A 23,288-nucleotide genomic window follows, 5' to 3' on the forward strand; every position below is an offset into this window, starting at 1 on the left:
CAGGCATTCACAACAAAAAGATGCAATAGAATTAATGAAAAACTATACATATACAAAGTCTGATAAACAAACTTAGAACAACTGGAAGCAAAGCTTGAAGTGCAGTCAGAAACTAGCCAGCAGGTGAACAGACTGATTGGAGCCTTTGTACTTCCGCGTTTACCACTGGGGCAGAAGTTGCTCACCTTGTGCGTCTGCTTCACTTACCTAATCAATGGAAAGATTCTTCTTCCAGATCAGTAGAAGCTTAATGACTTCTGTGGAAATTAATTCAGAACACAAGAGAGTTGGAATGATGCTGGAAATATTCAGCAGGTCAAACAGCATCTATGGAGAGAAATAAGCAGTTGATGTTTCAGGCTGAGACCCTTCGTCAAGAAGGGAAAGGAAGTGGGAAGAATCCCGAATAACGCGAGTGAAAGGGGAAGGAGTACAAGCTGGCAAGTTATAGGAAAAACTAGGTGACAGGAATGTGGATGGGTTGGGGAGGAGGTTGAAGAAGCTGGGATAAGACAGGCAGAAGAGGTAAAGGGCTGAAAAAGAAGGAATCTGATAGGAGTGGACAGGGGACTGTGGGAGAAAAAGAAAGGGAGGGGCATCAGATAGGTGAAAAGAGAGAGTGAGAGTGGAACCAGAGGGGGAATGGGAAAGAGGTGGGGGAGTTGGGAGGAGAAATTACCGAAGTGAGAGAAACCGATGTTCATGCCATCAGGTGGGAAGCTACCCGGATGGAACTAAGAGGTGTTACTTCTCCATATGAGTCCGGCCAAATCACAGCATGAGTGGAGGTCATGGAATGGGAAGTCGAATTGAAATGGGTAGCCATGGGGAAATCCTGCCTTTTGTGGCAGATAGAGCAAAGATGCTCAGTGTAGTGTGTTATGTTTTGTAACTCCAAAGCAAAAACACGGAGCTGGAAATGTGTGTCAAAGTTTCATTTTTACTTTATCTGAGGTGTGTGTATAACATGATGGTGTGATGATGTATGGTAATCAAGTACTTTTACTTGTAACCCATTATGAATTATAGTAAATATTTACAATATTACTCAAACATTACTGAAATATTAAATACACAACACTCCTCCCTACATAGCTGTAAACTCCAACTTAACAGAGAATGCATCTCAGCATCCACAGCATAGTAAACTTTCAATTGTCCCATTCACACCTAAAGATTTAATCGCTGTCTTACCATTGTGGGATAGTGTCTCTCCTGACAGGGTAGGGGGTGTCTCTCTGCTTGGCAGGTGAGGCTTGTGGCTGTGAAACAATCTCAGGTTTTGGGGCCTCCTCTGTTGTAGTTGTAGGAGTGGACTCAGGAACTGTAGGAAATGGTTTCAGAAGCTTGGGGCACCTTACTTCTCTTTTCTCCAAGATGCTCCAGCAGCATGCCCATGATTAGTTGTCCTCTTGCATTCAATCTTGTAATAGTGTCCTCCAAAAAACAGAGCCCATCTCTGCATTCATGCTGCTGCTGTTAGTGCCGTCCCCTTCTGTGGATAGAAAGTGGACACTGGTGGTTGATCATCAGTGACGAGGGCAAACGCTCTCCCATACAAGTACTGGTTAAAACCTTTTATACCCCAAACCAGACTCAAGACCTCGCTGCCAATCTGTGCATAGTTTTTCTCTGCAGTGGTAAGGGAGCACAATGCAAAGGCTTTCACATCCATCACTCATAACGTGACATGACTGCAACTGTACTATACAGTGAGGTGTCACGGGGAGCTTCGCTGGACGATGCGGATCATACCGTGTGAGTACAGCGTATGATGTCACCATTTCCTTTACCTTTCGGAAAGTCGCCTCACAACGCTTAGTCCACTCCTTCGCGATTTACAGTAATGGGTTCAAAGGGTGGAGCACAGTATCCAGGTTTGGCAGAAACCTGCTAGAATAATTAGTAAATCCTAAAAAAGGAACAACACAGCTGTGACAAGTCCTCTGGCCTTGGGGAATGTACCACTGCTTAAAGTTACTCAGTATACTTGTGTAGTCCTTGTGCTTCAATAATGTGACCACAGTAAGTGATGCTTGTTTTAAAGAATTCACACTTGTTGCATCATGCTCTGAGTTCATAATCTTATCTTATTAACACTGTCTTGAGAATTTGGAGATGTTCCCTGTCATCTTACCAGTAGCAATAATGTCATTCAGGTAACACTGAGTGCCTGGGCAGCCATGCAGTAATCAATCCGCAGCTTTTTGCCAGAGTGCAGATGTTACCCCCAAAAGTAAGCCTGTCATAACGATATTCCCCTTTGTGAGCGATAATGGTGAGAAAAACTTTGGGATCTTCTTCCATCTCTATGTGTAGGTAGGTCTCAGCTGAGTCCTTGCTGATGTGTTTCCTTTCAGAAAGGTTTGCAAAGATTACCCTATCCTGGGCAGAGGATATACTTTATCTACTGGGTTGATAGTGACCTTAAAATCACCACAGATCCTGACAGGCCCATTCTTCTTGGCTGCTGAGATCACTGGCATTGCCCATGGGCTCCACTTAACCCTGGAAAGAATTCCTTCAGCCTGCGTGCGATCTAGCTCACTGGCTATTTTCTCACAAATGGTATAAGGAATCAGACCAGCTTTGTAAAGCTTGGTTTTGGCATTTTCATTTAACACTATTTTACCTTCGATATGTTTGCCGTTTCCAGTGCCATCTCAGAATGCTGTTGTGGCATCATTCAATAGCTTTTTAAATTTGCATTCAGCTGACTCTTTTGGAGGGGACATGGCATACGAATTGTGGTTGGATCTCCCATCAACATGCAGTTGTTTCAGTCACTCACAACCCCACAATGCCAGCCCTTCTGTTTTTAACTGCATTCATGTCCAAAGTGGCTTGTTGGTTGTTGTATTTCACTGTTACAAATATCATTTCCATAGGAGATATCTTTTCTCCGGTATAAGTTCTTAATTGGATACCTGTAGGCTTCAGTTCACTATCTTTGAAATGCTGTTCAAACTCTTTTTGTGGACCGACTGAATCAACTGAGTCTGCGTCCAATTCCATTTTAATTAAATGCCGTTCACTTCTGGTGTGAGCCATATTGGTTGTCTCTTAATAGTTTTCACGTTGTAAATTTCAAGTCTGCTCAGCCCTGTGTCACTCCCATCATCTGATTTTTCATCAACAGAATGCCAATTAGTGTTTGAAACTGCAACTTCTCAGCTGCTTCTCTTCCCTGAGCAGTCCATTTATTCAAGAGCCCAACATGCTCTGGAATGTGTGCTACTTTATTGCACTTCCTGCAAGTTTCACCCTTAAACCTGCATTGGTCTGGTGTGCACGAGCCCCTACCACAAAGGTAACACAATTTGTTCAGCCAGTCAGGTTTCTGCTTAGATGCTGCTATTCTTTTCATGATCACCTTCATTCCTAACTGCAAATTAATTGCATCTCTGCTGTTTCCATTGATGCAGCTATTTCAACTGCTTTGTTAAATTTAAGCTGTACTTCAGTTAGGATCCATTTTGAATGCTCTCTTGTAGGATTCCACAAACTTAACTACCCCTTAGTGCATCATTAAGCCCACCATTGACCTGACAAAGCTCAGACGATCTCTTCAATTCAGCCACTTATGCTGAAATAGACAATCAACAGTGGTTTCAGTTCTAAATGTTCCTGCATTACTTTCATGCTATCAGCAAAGCTGATTTTATCTTGTTTGGTTGGAACAATGAAGACCATAAGACAACAAGATACTGGCTCAGAATTAGACCATTGGGTCTGCAACGGCATTTTATGTTGGCTGATGCATTTTTCCTCTCGGCCCCATTCTCCTGCATCTCTTCATGCCTTGACCAATCAAGAATCTATCAACCTCGCCCTTAAATATACAGAAGGCTTTGCCTCCATAGCCACTTGCAGCAATAAATTCCACAGATTCACCACCTTCTGGCTAAAGAAATTCCTCCTCACCTTCGTTCTAAAAGGATGCCCCCTCTATTGAGACTATGTCCTCAGGTCTTAGACTCTTCCACCGTAGGAAACATCCTCTCCACATCAAGGCCTTTCACCATTCGATAGGTTTCAATTGCATCAGCCCTCATTCTTCTGAATTCTAGTGAATACAGGCTGTGTCATCACTCTCCAAATGACAAGCCATTCAATCCTGGAATCATTTTCATAAACTTCCTTTGAACCCTCTCCAGCTTCAGCACATTCTTTCTAAGGGGCCCAAAACTGCTCACAATACTGCAAGTGAGGCCTCACTGGTACTTTATAACGCCTCAATATTACATCCTTGCTCTTGAAATGAATGCTAACATCACTTTTGTCTTCCTCATCACAGATTCAACCTCGGAATTAACCTTTAGGAAAAGCTGAAGAAGGTCTCCCAAGTTGCATTTCAGATTTTTGTATTTTTTCTGCATTTAGGAAATAGTTTACCCTTTTATTTCTTCTGCCAAAGTGTGTGACCATACATTTCTCACTGTATTCCATTTGCCATTTCTTTGCCTGTACTGCTAACCCGATTAAGTCCTTCTGTAGCTTCTCTACTTCCTCAAAACTGCTTGTCCCTCGAGCTAGCTTCATATCATCTGCAAACTTTGCAACTTGGTCCATCCTTCTTGTTACTTCTTCAAAGAATTCTAACAGATTTGTCAGGCAAGATTTTCCCTTGACGAAACCATGCTGATGACGACCCTGACTAAGTACACTGAAAACACATCCTTAACAACCAACTACTGAGGTCAGACTAACTGGACTACACTTTTCCTTTCTTCTGCCTCTCTCCCTTCTTGTACTGTGTAGTGACATTTGCAATTTTCCATTCTTCCAGGACCATTCCAGAATCTAATGATTCTTAAAAGACCATTACTAAAAAGATCTTACTCTTCACATCCCCCTTGAACCTACCCCCTCTCAACCTCAATGCATGCCCTCTGGTATTAGACATTTCAACCACAGGAAACAGATACACTCTGTCCACTCTATCTATGCTCTCATAATCTTGTTAAACTCCAAGATCTCATCTCACTTTCTGGCATTCCAGAGAAAACTACCCAAGTGTAGCCAGCCTCTCGTGAGAAAACATGTCCTCTAAACCAGGCAGCATGCTGGTAAACTTCTTTTGCTCTGTTATTTGCCTTTTATGTTGGCTTTGACTTCTCCTGTTAGCCACGGTTGTGTCATCTTGCCTTTAGAATACTTCTTCCTCTTTGGGATGTATATACCCTGGGTCTTCCGAATTGCTTCCAGAAATTACTGTCATTGCTGCTTTGCCATCATCCTGGCTAGTGTTTTTTCTCATCAATTTTGACCAACTCCTTTGACCAAAACCTCTGTAATCCCCTTTACTCCACTGTAATACTGATACATCTGACTTCAGCTTCTTCTCAAACTTCAGGATTAATTCAATCATATTAATATCACTTTCCCCTAAGGGTTCTTTTACCTTATGCTCTCTAATCAATTGTGGCTCATTGCACAACACCCAACCCAGAATAGATGATCCCCTATTGGGCTCAACCATAAGCTGCTCTAAAAAGCCATCTCGGACATTATAGAAATTGCCTCTCTTTGTAGACTACATCCTTACTACACACAATTCCTATCAGAGTCAATATACCCTTGCAGTTCCTTAGCTCTATCCACAACAATTCAACACCTTCCAACCCTATGTTATCTCTTTCTAATGATTTGATTTAAATTTTTTAACCAACAGAGCCACGCCACCTCTCTGCCTTCCTCCCTGTCCTTTCAACACAATGTGTATCCTTAGACCTTGAGCTCCCAGTTATAATCTCCTTTCAGCCACAATTCAGTGATGCCTACAACATCATACGTGCTAATTTGCAACTGTGCTAACAGTTCATCAACCCTATTCCATACACTGAACACATTCAAATATAACTTTAGTCCTATATTCACCCTTTTCGATTTGTCCACCTTTTACATTGCAGCTCATCTCGTTGACTGCAATTTTGCCCTATCATCAGCCTCGTCCTGCTAGGAGTCATGCTACACAATGCCTCCGTTTAACCAACTACGTCATCTTCAGCAGTATCACTCTGGTTCCCATCCCTCTGCCAAATTAGTTTAAATCCTTCCAAACAACTTCACAAACCTGACCATCCCGCCTCGGCTTCAGATGTAAACCATACCTTTTATACAGGTCTTACCTTCCCCAGAAGAGATTCCAATGATCCATAAAGGTGAACCCCTGCCCCCTGCACCAGTTCCTCATCACCTGCCAAGTCTTACCCTCTTCACCTTGATTACCAATTGGTGCCAATATACCCAAGACTTCTGGCTGTTCAATCTCGCCCCGACCCTGGCACCTGGGAGGCAACATTCCATCCTATCATGCCTACAGAACCTCGCCTATGCTCTTCCGAGCCACAGCACCAGACTCACGGCCTGAGAGCTGGTCACTGTGGCTCCAACACCCCCCCTCTCCCGGTAGGTTGTTCCCCTCAATATTATTTAGAGTTGTATACTTTTTATTGTGTTGGTGCGTGGCCAAGTAGTTAAGGCAATCGTCTAGTCATCTGAAGGTCGCTAGTTCGAGCCTTGGCTGAGGCTGCGTGTGTGTCCTTGAGCAAAGCACTTAATCACACATTGCTCTGCGATGACACCGGTGCCAAGCTGTAGGGGTTATAATGCTCTTCCCTTGGACAACATCGATGGCGTGGAGAGGGAAGACTTGCAGCTTGGGCAACTGCCGGTCTTCCATATAAAAAAAACCTTGCCCAGGCTTGCGCCCTGGAAACTTTCCAAGGCACAAACTCATGGTCTATTGAGACTAACGGAGGCCTACACTTTTTATTGAGGGACTGGCCACAGGTGTACTCTGCACTGGCTATGCATTTTGCCTCCTCCTGACAGTCACACACTTACCTGTCTCCTGCAGCCTAGGAGCAACTACCTCCTTGTAGCTCCTGTTTATCACCTCCTCATTCTCCCATATGAGTCAAAGGTCATTAAGCTGCAACTTCAGTTCCTTAATACGTTCTCTCGGGAGCTGCAACTCAGTGCACCTGGTGCAGATATGTTTATCCAGGAGATCTCCCAGAATTCCCACATCCCACACACAGCGCAAGACACTACCCTGGAGCTATTCTTACTCTGCATTAACAGACCAGGAATGGATAAATAAGAACAGAAAGAGAGAAACTTACCTTGCCCAATCCTGATGAGCCAAAGCCACTCTAAAACTGGCCCACTCAAAAGAATGGCCGCTCCGCTTGCTCTTGCATTATTTTTATCAGCCATTTCCTCTTTCAATATTTTTATTAGTTTCTACATAAAGGAATACAGAGTACAAGAAGATATACAAGTCAAAAGAAAGAAATAAAATAGTACCAAATACATTGTATTAAAACTACAATCACAAAACCATGTATTCATAAAAATTAAAATCATAATATTGAAATATAATAATTTTGTTATACAGAAAAAAATCTAAACCCACTACCAAAGTCAGAGCTGTTAAGAAAAGCAAGAAAAAAAAGGGGGGGACCCTTATCATATAATAAAATATATTATTAGCCACCATCTGTACTTCTACAACAAATAAATGGTTTTGAAAATAACTCAAAAATGGTCCCCATACTGTATGAAAGTCTTGGCTAGATTCAAAAACTGAACATTGGATCTTCTCTAAATTTAAGCGTGACATAACATCCCGTAACCATTCAGCATGAGTAGGTGGAACAGCATCCTTCCATTTAAGCAAGAGCGCCCTCCTAGCTATAAGAGAAGTAAAAGTCAAAATATGCAAATCAGGTGTCTCCAAAACAAAGCCTTTTTCTCCAACAATACCAAATAGTGCGGTCAAAGGGTTAGGCTTAAAATTTACCTTGAAAAGTACCGAGAAAGTTTGGAAAACTTCCTTCCAGTATCTTTCAAGGCTCGGACATGTCCAAAACATGTGAATTAATGAAGCTTCTCCATTATTACATCTATCACAAAAAGGAGATATATCCAAATAAAAATGAAATAGTTTATCTTTAGACATGTCAGCCCTATGAACCACTTTAAATTGTAAAAGGGGATGACAGGCACATAACGATGAAGTGTTAACCAATTTAAAAATTTCATTCCAAATTTCCTCAGAAATTGAAGTCTGTAAAACTTGTTCTCAAAGATTTTTAATTTTGTCTATAAGAACGTTTCTCATTCCTAGCAACACACCATAAATATTGGATATTGGACCATTATAAAAATATTTCAAATTAAAAACTACATCGATTAAGTCCATATCGGAACTTAAAAGAAATGCATATAGTTGAGAGCACAGGAAGTCTCTAATTTGTAGATAATGAAAAAAATGAGTTTTGGGTAAACTATATTTAGCTGACATTTGCTCAAACGAAAGAAGACGTCCTCCAACAAACAAATCCTGGAAGCATTTAATACCCAATCTATCCCATTCTTTAAAAATTGAATCAGTCATCAAAGGTTTAAAAAAAAGTTAAAACAAATGGGACCAGACAAAGAAAATCTCAATAGACCAAAGAATTTCCTAAATTGTACCCAGATCCTCAAAGTATGTTTATTGGCCCTTTCCATGAATTCCTTGTATTGATTTGTCATTGCCCAACTTACAGAAATCGCCGTGAAGCTCTGCCTTTTAAATTTTGATTGTGGTACTGCTCTTCTTAAACGTTCCCTCTCATTGATCACCCAGCTCAGAGAAACTGCTGCGAAACTCTGCCTTTTAAATCTTGGTCGCAGACCTGATTGAAAGGGAGCTCTTTTTATGCACTTGCTCTCATTGATTGCCCAACTTCGAAGTTCAAAGCATACTGTATGCCTTTAAATCCAATGCACTCAGCAAAACTGGCACTCACTTCTCATCTAATCACAAACAGGAGTCCTGATGAAGGGTCTCACCCCGAAACATCGATGGTTTACTCTTTTCCATAGATACTGCCTGGCCTGTTGGGCTCCTCCATCATTTTGTGTGTATTACTCACTTCTTGTTGGCTCTTTTATTTGCTTCAAATTACAGCACAATTTGCTCAGTATACAATATCCAGTTATCTCTTGTGCAATCCAATATGTCTATCTTTCAGATGTAGCCAGCCATTTCTGCTTTTATTTTTAAATGTACGATTATTGCCCAGTACTCACTGTAACTGAACCCAAGAAATTGTCAGTTTTCTGCTTTCTTCTTTTTTAAACTCAACTTTAAACTCTCTTTGCCTCTTCTGAAGAGACACATACTCCGGTGTGTGTTTTTTTAAAATTCGAATGTCTCACAGTGTTTCAACAAGTAGGTAGTCATCTCAGGTTCGTTTAAAACAAACTCATCGCCATCGTAATGTTTTGTAGATCCAAAGCATAAACACACGGCCGCGAATCCACGTCTTAGTTTCGTTTTTACTTTAAGCAAGGTGTGCACGTATGATGTGGCGTGATGACGCATGGCATTCAAGTACCTTTAATGAATTATGTAAACAACAAAAAATGCTTAATCAAACAATACATTTATAATATTACTGAAATATTAAATACACAACAAAGTGGCCCCCCAATCTACATTGAGTCTCACTGATGTAGAGGAGGTCAAAGCAGGAGGACCGGATACAATAGACAATCCCAACAGACTCATAGCTAAAGTGTCCCCTCACTTCGAAGGAAACTTTGGGGCCCTGAATTGTGATGAGGCAAGAGGAGTAGGGGCACTGTTAAAGTGGTTTTTCAAGGCTTTAGCTCTTTGAGGCTTCAGTGAGGAGAGAGTGAAAAAGCTGGAGGTAGATCCCCCCCCCCCACAGTTTATTTATTGTTTTCCTTCTTTATATTTGCACAGTTAGAACAGTAGGGATGCCAGTGAGAGTAGCTGAATGCTTTTGCGTGATGTGGGAAGACAGAGAGACCACCAGTGTCACTGATAGCTTCACCTGCAAGAAGTGAATCCAGCTGTGGCTTCCAATACTCCGCTTTAAGGAGTTGGAGATGGAAATAGCTGAACTCCAGAGCATTTGGGAGGCCAAGTGGGTGATACATAGAACATATCGAGAGGTAATTACAGCCAAGGTACAGGAGACTGGATGACAGTCAGGAAGGGGAAAGGAGTTAAACAGCTAATGTGGCCATCCCCCTCAACAACAAGTAGGCAACTCTGGATACTGTTGAGGGGGATGACCTAACAGAGGAAAGTCACAGCGGTCAGATCTCTGGCACCGAGTCTGGTTCTGACTTGGAAGGGAAGGGGGAAGAAGAGGTGAGCTGTGGTAATAGGGGATTTGTTAGGAGAACAGAAAAAGGTTTCTGATGAGAACTAGATCTCCAGATGGCACGTTGCCCCCTGGGTGCCAGGATCCATGAAATCTCGGATCGAGGCCTCAGCATTCTTAAGTGGGAGGGTGAGCAACCAGAGGTTGTGGCCTAGGTAGGTACCAAGGACATAAGTGAAAGGCCTTGATAGAGTGAATGTGGAGAGGATGTTTTCTATGGTGGGAACGTCCAAGACCAGAAGACACAGCCTAGGTACAGAGGGCCGTCCTCTTACAATAGAGATGAGGAGGAAATTCTTTAGCCAGAGAGTGGTGAATCTGTGGAATTTGTTGCCACGGGTAGCTGTGGAGGCCAAGTCTGTATGTATATTTAAGGTAGAGGTTGATAGATTCTTGATTAGTCAGTGCATGAAGGGATACGGGGAGAAGGCAGGAAATTGGGGCTGTGAGGAAAATTGGATCAGCCATGATGAAATGGCGGAGCAGACTTGATGGGCCAAATGGCCTAATTCTGCTCCTATGTCTTATGGTCTATGTAGTTAGATTGATAAGCTTCTACAAAGAGAGTTCAGGAAATTAGGTGCTAAGTTAAAAGACAGGACCTCCAGGGTTGTGATCTCAGGATCGCTACCCATGCCACAAGCTAGTGAGGCCAGAATTAGGAAGATCATACAGTTTAACACGTGGCTAAGGTGTTGGTGTGGGGGTGGGGGGGGGAGAGAAACACAGGTTTTTGAATCATTGTACTCTCTTTCATGGAAGATGGGACCTGTACAGAAGAAATGGTTTGCATCTGAACTGGAGGAGGGTTAATATTCTAGTTGGAAGGTTTGCTAGTGCTGCATGGGGAGTGGGTGGGGGACGATGTGGTTAAATTAGAGTTACAGGGGGATGGGAACCAGAGTGCCAGAACAGACAGTGGAGACATGTTAAGATCTCAAAGTCAGAAATCAAAAGGTTGAGAATGGAGTGATTCATGTTCTGACGTGTGTATATTTCAGTGCAACAAGTACTATAGGAAAGGCAGATGAGCCCAGTGCTCATCAACACATGGAATTATGATATTACAGCCATGAATCAGACTTGGTTGCAGGAGGGGCAGGACTGGCAGCTCAATATTCTGGGGTTCTGTTGATAGATAGATAGATAGATAGATACTTTATTCATCCCCATGGGGAAATTCAACATTTTTTCCAATGTCCCATACACTTATTGTAGCAAAACTAATTACATACAATACTTAACTCAGTAAAAATATGATATGCATCTAAAATCACTCTCTCAAAAAGCATTAATAATAGCTTTTAAAAAGTTCTTAAGTAGTTTACTTAAATACATTGAGTCCTAACCCCAGCACTTTAACCTATCTTACTCCTGGCGGTTGAATTGTAAAGCCGAATGGCATTGGGGAGTATTGATCTCTTCATCCTGTCTGAGGAGCATTGCATCGATAGCAACCTGTCGCTGAAACTGCTTCTCTGTCTCTGGATGGTGCTATGTAGAGGATGTTCAGGGTTTTCCATAATTGACCGTAGCCTACTCAGCGCCCTTCGCTCTGCTACCGATGTTATACTCTCCAGTACTTTGCCCACGACAGAGCCCGCCTTCCTTACCAGCTTATTAAGACGTGAGGCGTCCCTCTTCTTAATTCTTTAGGCATCTCAGAGCAGAAGGGATTAAAGGGAACAGGAAAAAGAGTCAGAAAAAATGTCACTGCAGTGCTCAGTCAGGACAGACTGGAGAACTCATCTAGTGAAGCTATGTGGGTGGAAATGAGGAATAAGAAATATATGACCACATCAATGGAACTATATTATGGACCACCCAACAGTCTGCAGGATCTAGAGGACCAAATCTGTAGAGAAATTGGAGACTGTTCCCAGAAACATAAGTTTATTATAGTAGGTGATTTTAACTTTACACATATTGACTGGGACTGCCATACTGTAAAAGTACTAGATGGGATAGTGTTTGTCAAAAGTGGTCGTGAAAGTTTCCTTAATCAGTACATAGAAGTCCTAATGAGAGAGTACGCAATACTTGGTCTGCTATTAGGGAATGAGACAGGATAGGTGACTATTTTGTGTAGGGGAACACTTGGCATCTAATGATCATAATGCCACTAGTTTCACAGTAAATATGGGAAAAAGCTAGTTATCAGAAAGGATCTGGCAACTCTGTAATGGGACAGGCTGTCTTCTGGCAAAGGTTGTACAGGTACTTGGTAAGCGGGAGGCCTTCAGAAGTAAATTTTTGAGAGTACAAAGCTTGTCTGTGCCTGTCAGAATAAAAAGTAAAGATAGCAGGTTTAGAGAACCTTAGTTTTTCATGGGATATTGAAGCCCTGGTTAAGAAAAAAAGAGGTGTATGGCAATTATAGGTAGGTAGGAACAAACGAGGTACTTAACCACTTAACTCTACTTAAACGAGGTAGAGTTAAAGAGAAACAAAGTAATGCTTAAGAAATCAGGAGGGCTAAATTAAGGCATGCAGTTGCCTTCAGAGAAAAGGTGAAGGAGAATCCAAAGGGATACATTAAGAGCAAAAGGATTGCAGGGGATAGATTTGGTCCTTTAGAAGATCAGAAGGATAATCTATGCGTCGAGCTAAAAGAGATGGGGCAAATTTTAATTGGATTTTTTCCATGTTTATTTATTTGGGAGATGGACACAGTCTTTAGAAGTGAGGCAAAGCAGCTGTGAGGTCATTGAACCTACATAGATCTTGAGACAAATTAGTTGGATAAGTAACACCTGACAAGGTGTTCTCTTGGACCCTGTGGGAGGCAAGTGCATAAGTTGCAGGGGCCCTAACAGTGATACTTAAATCATCCTCAGTGATATGTGAGGTAACAGAGGATTGAATAATATTGTTCTGGTTAAGAAAGGCTCTAAAAATAAAGCAGGAAATTATAGACCAGTGAGCCTGACATGAGCAGTGGGAAAGCTATTGGAAGGTATTCTAAGAGACTGAATATATGAGTATTTTGATGGACAGGGATTGATTAGGTATAGTCAGCATGGCTTTGTGCATGGTAGGTTGTGTCTAACCAATCCTAAGAATTTTTCAAGGAAATTACCAGGAAAGTTGATGAAAATAAGCAGTGGATGTTGCCTACATGGACTTTAGCAAGGCATATGACCATGTTCCACATGGGAGGTTGGTCAGATGGTTCAGTTGTTTGGCATTCAAGATGAGGTAGTAAATTGGATTAGACATTGTCTTTATCGGAGAAGTCAAAGGGTGGTAGTAGATGGTTGCCTCTCTGACTGGAGGCCTGTGACTAGTGGAGTGCCGCAGGGATTGGAGCTGGGTTCATTGTTGTTTGTGTTATTAATGATCTGGATGATAATGTGTAGTTGTTAGAGACAATAGGTGCAGGAGTAGGGCATTTGGCCCCTCGAGCCAGCACCGTCATTCAATGTGATCATGGCTGATCATCCACAATCAGTACCCCGTTCCTGCCTTCTCCCCACATCCCTCAACTCTGCTATCTTTAAGAGCTCTATCTAACTCTTTTTTGAAAGCATCCAGAGAACTGGCCTCCACTACCTTCTGAGGCAGAGCATTCCATAGATCCACAACTCTCTGGGTGAAAAAGTTTTTCCTGAACTCCGCTCTAAATGGTCTACCCCTTATTATTAAACTGTGGCCTCTAGTTCTGGACTCACCCATCAGCGGGATCATGTTTCCTACCTCTAGTGTGTCCAATTCCTTAATAATCTTATATGTTTCAATCAGATCCCCTCTCATCCTTCTAAATTCCAGTGTATAAAAGCCTAGTTGCTCCAATCTTTCAATATATGACAGTTCCACCATCCTGGGAATTAACCTCGTGAACCTACGCTGCACTCCCTCAATAGCAAGAATGTCCTTCCTCAAATTTGGAGACCAAAACTGAACACAATACTCCAGGTGTGGTCTCACCAGGGCCCTGTACAACTGCAGAAGGACCTCTTTGCTCCTATACTGAACTCCCCTTGTTTTAAAGGCCAACATGCCATTAGCTTTCTTCACTGCCTGCTGTACCTGCATGCTTACTTTCAGTGACTGATCTACACCTAGATCTCGTTGTACTTCCCCTTTTCCTAACTTGACACCATTCAGATAGTAATCTGCCTTACAGATGACGCCAAGATTGGGGGTGTAGTGGGCAGTGAGGAAGGCTATCAGAGCTTGTAGTGGGATCTGGACCAGCTGAAAGATGGCAGGTGGAATTTCATACAGACATGTGTGAAGTGTTGCACTTCAAGAGGACCTACCAGGGTAGGTAATGTCCTAAGGAGTGTGGTAGAACAAAGAATTCTGGGAATACAGGTCCATAATTCATTGAAGGTGGCAGTACAGGTAGATAGGGTCATAAAGAAAACCTTGGGCACATTGGCTTTCACAAATCATAAGTGCAGGAGATGTGACGTTATGTTGAAGATGCTGGTGAGGTCTAATTAGGAGTGTTACATGCAGTTTTGGTCACCTACCTGCAGGAAAGATGTAAATAACATTGAAAGAGTACAAAGAAAATTTACATGGATGTTATCCGGGACTGGAATATCTGAGTTAGAAGGAAAGATTGAATAGGTTCAGACTTTATTTTTTGAAACGCAAAAGATTGAGGGGAGATTTGATAGAGCTTTTTCCACAGAAGTTGGGTGAAAGTACAACTGGAAGTCATGGGTTAAGGGAGAAAGGCGAGATGTTTAAGGGGAACATGAGGGCAACTTCTTCAATCAGAGGGTAATTAGTGTGTGGAATGAGCTGCTACTGCAAGTGGTGCATGCGAGCTTGACTTCAACGTTGAAGAGTAGTTTGAATAGGTTTTATGGATGGCAGGGGTATGGAGGGCTATGGTCTGGTTTGAGGTCATTGGGCCTAGATTGTTTACACAGTTTGGCTTGGACTAGAATGGCCTCCTTCTGTGTTGTACTTTGCTATGACAGGTGTAACACTTGTTCTGCTTGTAGAGATAAGTGAAGGAGATCAATGGGGAAGGATGATTCTGTAAATTAAGAATTTTAAATTTTTTTTTAGTCCCAGCAGAGTTGTAACTATTGTTAGCATGGATGCACTTGAATTTTTCTTTAGTCAGCTAATCAGCTTGCAGATGTTATTTACATAAAGCTAATAATATTTTCCTTGAAAGATTAATAATGCATGTACTTATATTTGACATTCCCATTCACAATTATAATTTCAAGTTAATGGTATTTGCACAATCAAGGAGGTATCATACTGTAGATAATGAAAGTTTAGAAAATTTCAGAACTATGCAGTAGGCAGGTAGAGCAGGAGTCCCCTGAGGTCATCTCCCTCCTAAATAGATATACTGTTTTGGATACTGTTAGGGGAGATGTCTCATCAGGGGAAGGCAGCAGCAGCCGAGTTCATTGCACCATGGGTGGCTCTGCGGCACAGGAGGGAAGGAAAAGGAGTGGGAGAGCTATAGTGATAGGGGATTCGATTGTAAGGGGAATAGACAGGCGTTTCTGCAGCCGCAAACGAGACTCCAGGATGGTATGTTGCCTCCCTGGTGCAAGGGTCAAGGATGTCTCTGAGCGGCTGCAGGACATTCTGGAATGGGAGGGTGAACAGCCAGTGGTCGTGGTGCACATAGGTACCAACAATATAGGTAAAAAATGGGATGAGGTCCTACAAGGTGAATTTAGGGAGTTAGGAGATAAACTAAAAAGTAGGACCATAAAGGTAATAATCTCTGGATTACTACCAGTGCCACGTGCTAGTCAGAGTAGAAATAGGAGGATATTTCAGATGAATACGTGGCTTGAAAAATGGCGCAAGGGGGAGGGATTCAAATTTCTGGGGCATTGGAACCAGTTCTGGGGGAGGTGGGACTGGTATAAACAGGACAGTCTGCACCTGGGCTGGACTGGAACCAATGTCCTAGGGGGAGCGTTTGCTATTGCTGTTCAGGAGGCTTTAAACTAATGTGGCAGGGGGATGGGAACAAGTGCAGAGAGACAGAGGGGTGTAAAATGAGGGTAGAAGCAAAAAATAGTAAGGTGAAAAGTAAAAGTGGCAGGCAGGCAAATCCAGGGCAAAAAGCAAAAAGAGCCACTTTTCAACATAATTGTATAAGGGCTAAGAGTGTTGTAAAAACAAGCCTGAAGGCTTTGTGTGTCAATGCGAAGAGCATTTGTAACAAGGTGGATGAACTGAATGTGCAGATAGTTATTAATGAATATGACATAGTTGGGATCACAGAGACATGGCTCCAGGGTGACCAAGGATGGGAGCTCAACATCCAGGGATATTCAATATTCAGGAGGGATAAACAGGAAAGAAAAGGAGGTGGGGTAGCATTGCTGGTTAGAGAGGAGATTAATGCAATAGAAAGGAAGGACATTAGGATGTGGAATCGATATGGGTAGAGCTGCATAACACCAAGGGGCAGAAAACGCTGGTGGGAGTTGTGTACAGGCCACTAACAGTAGTAGTGAGGTTGAGGATAGCATTAAACAGGGAATTAGAAATGCGCGCAATAAAGGAACAGTAGTTATAATGGGTGACTTCAATCTACATATAGATTGGGTGAACCAAATTGGTAAGGGTGCTGAGGAAGAGGATTTCTTGGAATGTATGCGGGATGGTTTTCTGAACCAACATGTTGAGGAACCAACCAGGGAGCAGGCCATTCGAGATTGGGTATTGAGCAATGAGGAAGGGTTAGTTAGCAGTCTTGTCGTGCGAGGCCCCTTGGGTAAGTGACCATAATATGGTGGAATTCTTCATTAAGATGGAGAGTGACATAGTTAATTCAGAAACAAAGGTTCTGAACTTAAAGAAGGGTAACTTTGAAGGTATGAGACGTGAATTAGCTAAGATAGACTGGCAAATGATACTTCAAGGGTTGACGGTGGATATGCAATGGCAAAAGCATTTAAAGATCGCATGGATGAACTACAATAATTGTTCATCCCAGTTTGGCAAAAGAATAAACCAGGGAAGGTAGTGCACCCGTGGCTGACAAGGGAAATTAGGGATAGTATCAAGTCCAAAGAAGAAACATATAAATTAGCAAAAAAAAGTGGCACACCTGAGGACTGGGAGAAATTCAGAGACCAGCAGAGGAGGACAAAGGGCTTAATTAGGAAAGGGAAAAAAGATTATGAGAGAAAGCTGGCAGGGAACATAAAAACTGACTGTAAAAGCTTTTATAGATACGTGAAAAGAAAAAGATTGGTCAAGACAAATGCAGGTCCTTTACAGTCGAAACAGGTGAATTGATCATAGGGGACAAAGACATGGCAGACCAATTGAATAACTACTCTGGTTCTGTCTTCACTAAGGAGGACATAAATAATCTTCTGGAAATAGTAAGGAACCGAGGGTCTAGTGAGATGGAGGAACTGAGGGAAATACATGTTAGTAGGGAAGTGGTGTTAGGTAAATTGAAGGGATTAAAGGCAGATATATCCCCAGGGCCCGATGGTCTGCATCCCAGAGTGCTTAAGGAAGTAGCCCAAGAAATAGTGGATGCATTAGTGATAATTTTTCAAAACTCCTTAGATTCTGGATTAGTTCCTGAGGATTGGAGGGTGGCTAATGTAACCCCACTTTTTAAAAAAGGAGGGAGAGAGAAACCGGGGAATTATAGACCGGTTAGTCTGACATCGGTGGTGGGGAAAATGCTAGAGTCGGTTATCAAAGATGTGATAACAGCACATTTGGAAAGAGGTGAAATCGTCAAAGTCAGCATGGATTTGTGAAAGGAAAATCATGTCTGATGAATCTTATAGAATTTTTTGAAGATGTAACTAGTAGAGTGGATAGGGGAGAGCCAGTGGATGTGGTATATTTAGATTTTCAAAAGGCTTTTGACAAGGTCCCACACAGGAGATTAGTGTGCAAACTTAAAGCACACGGTATTGGGGGTATGGTTTTGATGTGGATAGGGAATTGGTTGGCAGACAGGAAGCAAAGAGTGGGAGTAAACGGGACCTTTTCAGAATGGCAGGCAGTGACTAGTGGGGTACCGCAAGGCTCAGTGCTGGGACCCCAGTTGTTTACAATATATATTAATGATTTAGATGAGGGAATTAAATGCAGCATCTCCAAGTTTGCGGATGACACGAAGCTGGACGGCGGTGTTAGCTGTGAGGGGGATGCTAAGAGGATGCAGGGTGACTTGGATAGGTTAGGTGAGTGGGAAAATTCATGGCAGATGTAATTTAATGTGGATAAATGTGAGGTTATCCACTTTGGTTGCAAGAACAGGAAAACAGATTATTATCTGAACGGTGGCCGATTAGGAAAAGGGGAGATGCAACGAGACCTGGGTGTCATTGTACACCAGTTATTGAAGGTGGGCTTGCAGGTACAGCAGGCGATGAAAAAGGCAAATGGTACGTTGGCATTCATAGCAAAAGGATTTGAGTACAGGAGCAGGGAGGTTCTACTGCAGTTGTACAAGGCCTTGGTGAGACCGCACCTAGAATATTGTGTGCAGTTTTGGTCCCCTAATCTGAGGAAAGACATTCTTCCCATAGAGGGAGTACAGAGAAGATTCACCAGATTGATTCCTGGGATGGCAGGACTTTCATATGAAGAAAGACTGGATCGACTAGGCTTATACTCACTGGAATTTAGAAGATTGAGGGGGGATCTTATTGAAACGTATAAAATTCTAAGGGGATTGGACAGGCTAGATGCAGGAAGATTGTTTCTGATGTTGGAGGAGTCCGGAACGAGAGGTCACAGTTTAAGGAGAAAGGGGAGGCTTTTTAGGACCGAGATGAGGAAAAACTTCTTCACACAGAGAGTGCTGAATCTGTGGAATTCTCTGCCACAGGAAACAGTTGAGGCCGGTTCACTGGCTATATTTTAGAGGGAGTTAGATATGGCCCTTGTGGCTAAAGGGATCAGGGGGTATGGAGAGAAAGCAGGTACAGGGTTCTGAGTTGGATGATCAGCCATGATCATACTGAATGGAGGTGCAGGCTCGAAGAGCCAAATGGCCTACTCCTGCACCTATTTTCTATGTTTCTATGCAACATTTTCAAATCGCATTACTACTTTCATAAAAAATAGGGCCGTGACTTGTCCATTCATCAATTATTAATCATTCTAGTGAATCTTCTCAGTACTCTATTATTTACTAGAATGTTACCTGGGTTTCAGCACCTACGTTACAGAGAAAGTTTGAACAAGTTAGGTCTTTATTCTTTGGAGCGTAGAAGGTTGAGGGGGGACTTGATAGAGGTATTTGAAATTATGAGGGGGCTGGATAGAGTTGACGTGGATAGGCTTTTTCCATTGAGAGTAGGGGAGATTCAAACAAGAGGACATGAGTTGAGAGTTGGGGGCAAAGGTTTAGGGGTAACAAGAGGGGGAATTTCTTTACTGAGAGAGTGGTCGCTGTGTGGAACAAGCTTCCAGTAGAAGTGGTAGAGGCAGGTTCGGTGTTGTCATTTAAAGTAAAATTGGATAGGTATATGGACAGGAAAGGAATGGAGGGTTATGGGCTGAGTGTGGGTCGGTGGGACTAGGTGAGAGTAATCGTTCGGCATGGACCAGAAGGGCCGAGATGGCCTGTTTCCGTGCTGTAATTGTGATATGGTTATATTTGTATTAGCACTCCTAGTATTGCACTGAAAATTATGTTGGCACCTTTTTCAGTAATCACTTCATACTCTAGCTCCTTTCTGTTATTAATTTATCTTGTCTAATAATTAAAGGTACTTACACTGTGGTAAAGTGACTGGGTCACTGAAGAAAGTATCCTGCAGACAGAGCTCAAGATGTGATGATACTGCAATGATGAACTCTGCATTCCACTTTCTTCCATGAGCCAGTCACTTAGAGTCTTTGCTTTCATTGCAAACAATAATCTATGTGTAAATGTCCATTTTAAAATCTACTAGCATATCAAACACAAAATTTAAGGAATTGTTGTGTTAATTAGATTAGTAGGCAGTGTTACGTACCCCATAACTGGGTCACTTACCAGCAAAGATAGAGACGTCCGTTGAAGTCTGATGATACTATTTTTAACAGTATTTATTAATAAAAATACACAAAAATAATACCAATGTAAATATACAGATAATATACGTCAGCAATACTAAATCTAAAAGTGCGGGTATAATAATAATCAATAAGAAATAAGCTCTATCATTGTCTAGGGGATAATGTATTGTCCGATGGAAATATAAAGTTCACTCAGTTCATGCAGGCTGCAGCCTTTGGGGACCGCTGGGTTGCAATTGTTGGAGAGAGATAGATAGATAGATAGATAGATAGATACTTTATTCATCCCCATGGGGAAATTCAACTTTTTTTCCAATGTCCCATACACTTGTTGTAGCAGAGAGAGAGAGAGAGAGAGAGAGATAGGATGGGAACAGTTACCGCTACGGGTTTTTTTCCAACCTTCCTTTATGATTTCGATCCGTCAGGTGTCTCGTTGCCGTGGCCGTTCAATTGTGACCTCTCCTTTAGCTATACTGTTCTTCCATGATGAGCCCGCCACCCAGGCAAGGGAGGACGCACACGAGCCCCCACTGGCTTTTGCTATCAAATGCTGTCACTGGATTTCTAGCGTTTCTCCTTGTGTGTCTAAGGGGTGTTCCCCAGACCCCTCTTTTATCCTTACTCACGGGGTCTCAGATGTCAGTCAGGTTGGGATGATCCAATCCCTCAACCAGACCACTCTGGTTGTCCCCTGAGGGGTTTCAATGAATAGTACAGTACTCAATACACAATTCCTTCTCCAAGAGACAATGGCCGTTATCAGTGGTTCTGTTCCGCTGATGTCAGGACACATTCCAAACCTTTATTCTGGATGTCTCTCTCTCATTTCCTGGGTCTCAGACCCGAAATAATAGCGATCTTGCGATTCTCAAAAAGGAGGGGGCAACTTTGTATCCTTCGGCCCCTCAGAGTTGCTTCACATTCGTAACAGCAGCTTAAATGGGCCAAGTGGCCATTTTCTGAGTTGTACTTTTCTGTGACGGGTTTATCATTATATTAAAAAAATGTGCATTGTGTTGCCTATAGAAGATAGGGTAGTGGTTGAAGGAACTTACTTTAGAATCCTTATGGAAGTTTGTCATTAGTGGCCACAGGGACCTGGACTGGAGCATCTATTGTTCTGACATATATAAATGACTTGGATGAAAGTGAAGATGGGTGAGTTAGTAAGTCTGAAGACGGTATGAAAATTGGTGGTGTTGTGGATAGTGTAGAAGACTGGCAAAGAATTCAAATGGAGAATGATCAGTTGCAGATATGAGCAGGGAAATGACAAATGGAGTTTAATGTAGCCAAATGTGAACTTTCTACCTCGGTAGGTCAAATGCAAAGAATCAGTACAGTACGCAGGGCAAGACCCTTCGTAGTGTTGATGGGATCTTGGGGTTGAAGTTCATAGCAGCCTGACCGTGGCTACACAAGTTGATAGGGTGGTTAATGAGGCATATGGCTTGCTTGCGTTTATTAGACGAGGCATTGAGTTCAAAAGTCAGGATGCAGCTTTAGAAAACTCCAGCTAGGCCACTTCAGTAGTACTGCATTCAGCTCTGGTTGCCCCATTATAGGAAGGATGTTTAGGCTTTGGAGAGGGTTAGGGTTAGAAGGTGCAAGAGAGGAAGCTACCTAGATTAGAGGGCATTTTCAAGGGGTTGGAGAAACTTTGGTTGTTTTCTCTAGAGTGACAGAGGCTGAGGAGAGATCTAACAGAGGTTTATAAGATTATGAGAGGCACAGACACACGGACAGTATCTTTTTCGAAGGATTGAAACGTCTAATACCAGGCAGCATGCATTTAAGGTGAGATGTGAGGGACAAGTTTTTCTACATAGTGAGTGGTGGGTGCCTGGAATGTGCTGCCTTGTGTGGTGGTTGGAGCAGAAACATTAGGGAGTTTTAAGAGAGATGAATGAGATTTAAGACATGAATAAGAGGAAATCAAAATGACGTGGTCATTATGTAGGCAGAAGAGATTATTTTCGTAAGCCATTTGATTATTAATTTAATTGATTTGGCATGTCGTTGTAGGGTGAAGGGCCTGTTTCTGTACTCTACTGTTCTATGTACTTTGTTCTAAAAGAGGCCCTTTCTAGTTGGCTGCTGGTGAATATTGGTGTTCCACAGGGATTGATGCTACTTTTCATGTCCAATGTTAATCATCTGGATGATGGAATTAATGGCTTTGTGGCCAGATTTGCAGATGGAAAAAAGAATGGTGCAGGGAGAGATAGTTTTGAGGAAATAGAGAGTCTGCAGAAGGACTTAGATAGTTTAGGAGAATGGGCAAAGAAGTGGCAGATGGAATATAATGTAGGGAAGTGTATGGTCATGCACTTATGTAGAAGGAATAAAGGTGTAGATTATTTTCTATACAGGAATCGATTCACACATTGGAAGTGCAGAGGGACTTAGGAGTCCTCATGCAGGATTTCCTAAGGTTAACTGGAAGGTTGAGTCGTAAGTAATGAGGGCAATATGTAATATTGAGACTTTATTGACTGGACTACATTTGGAATACCATGAGCAATTTCACACCCCATATCTACAAAAGAGGATGTGCTGACATTGGAGAGGGTCCAGAGGAGGTTTATAAGAATAATCCCAGAAATAAAGAATTAATGTATGAGGAGCATTTAATGGCCCTTGTCACGTACTCTCTGGAATTCTGAAGAATGGGTGGGGGGATATCATTGAAATTTTATGAATCTTATAAGTCCTAGAAAGAGAGGGTGGGGAGAGCATGTTTCCAATAGTGACAGAATCTAGAGCACAACCTCAGAATATAAGGACATTAGAATAGAGATTGAAGAAAAATTTATTTAGCAGAGAGTGGTGAATCTGTGGAATTTGTTCCCACAGACAGCAGTGGAAGCCAAGTCATTGAGTACATATAAAGCAGCGTTTGGTGGGTTCTTGATTAGTAAGAATGTCAAAGATTATGGAGAGAAGACAGGAGAATTAGATACAGAGAAATATTAAATTAGCCATGATCGAATAGTGGCACAGACTTGATGTGCTTAATGACATAATTTTGCTTGTCTAATCTAGATTGCTGAGCCTCTGGCAATGATCTTTGCATCATCAGTGGGGACAGGAGAGGTTCCGGAGGAT

The 23,288-nt window shown here is 42.2% G+C and overlaps 1 long non-coding RNA gene across 1 annotated transcript; it reads right to left on the bottom strand.

Annotated features, from left to right (window-relative positions):
* Positions 1–207: 207 nt before the first annotated feature.
* Positions 208–7,243, bottom strand: LOC140726413 (uncharacterized). The gene is made up of 3 exons (XR_012098627.1): positions 7,131–7,243; positions 1,195–1,495; positions 208–257 (listed from the first exon to the last, which is right to left on the bottom strand). It is a non-coding gene; the product is annotated as an uncharacterized lncRNA (long non-coding RNA).
* Positions 7,244–23,288: the final 16,045 nt, after the last annotated feature.

Source organism: Hemitrygon akajei, chromosome 1 (assembly GCF_048418815.1).
Source record: "Hemitrygon akajei chromosome 1, sHemAka1.3, whole genome shotgun sequence".
NCBI classification, from domain to species: Eukaryota; Metazoa; Chordata; class Chondrichthyes; order Myliobatiformes; family Dasyatidae; genus Hemitrygon; species Hemitrygon akajei.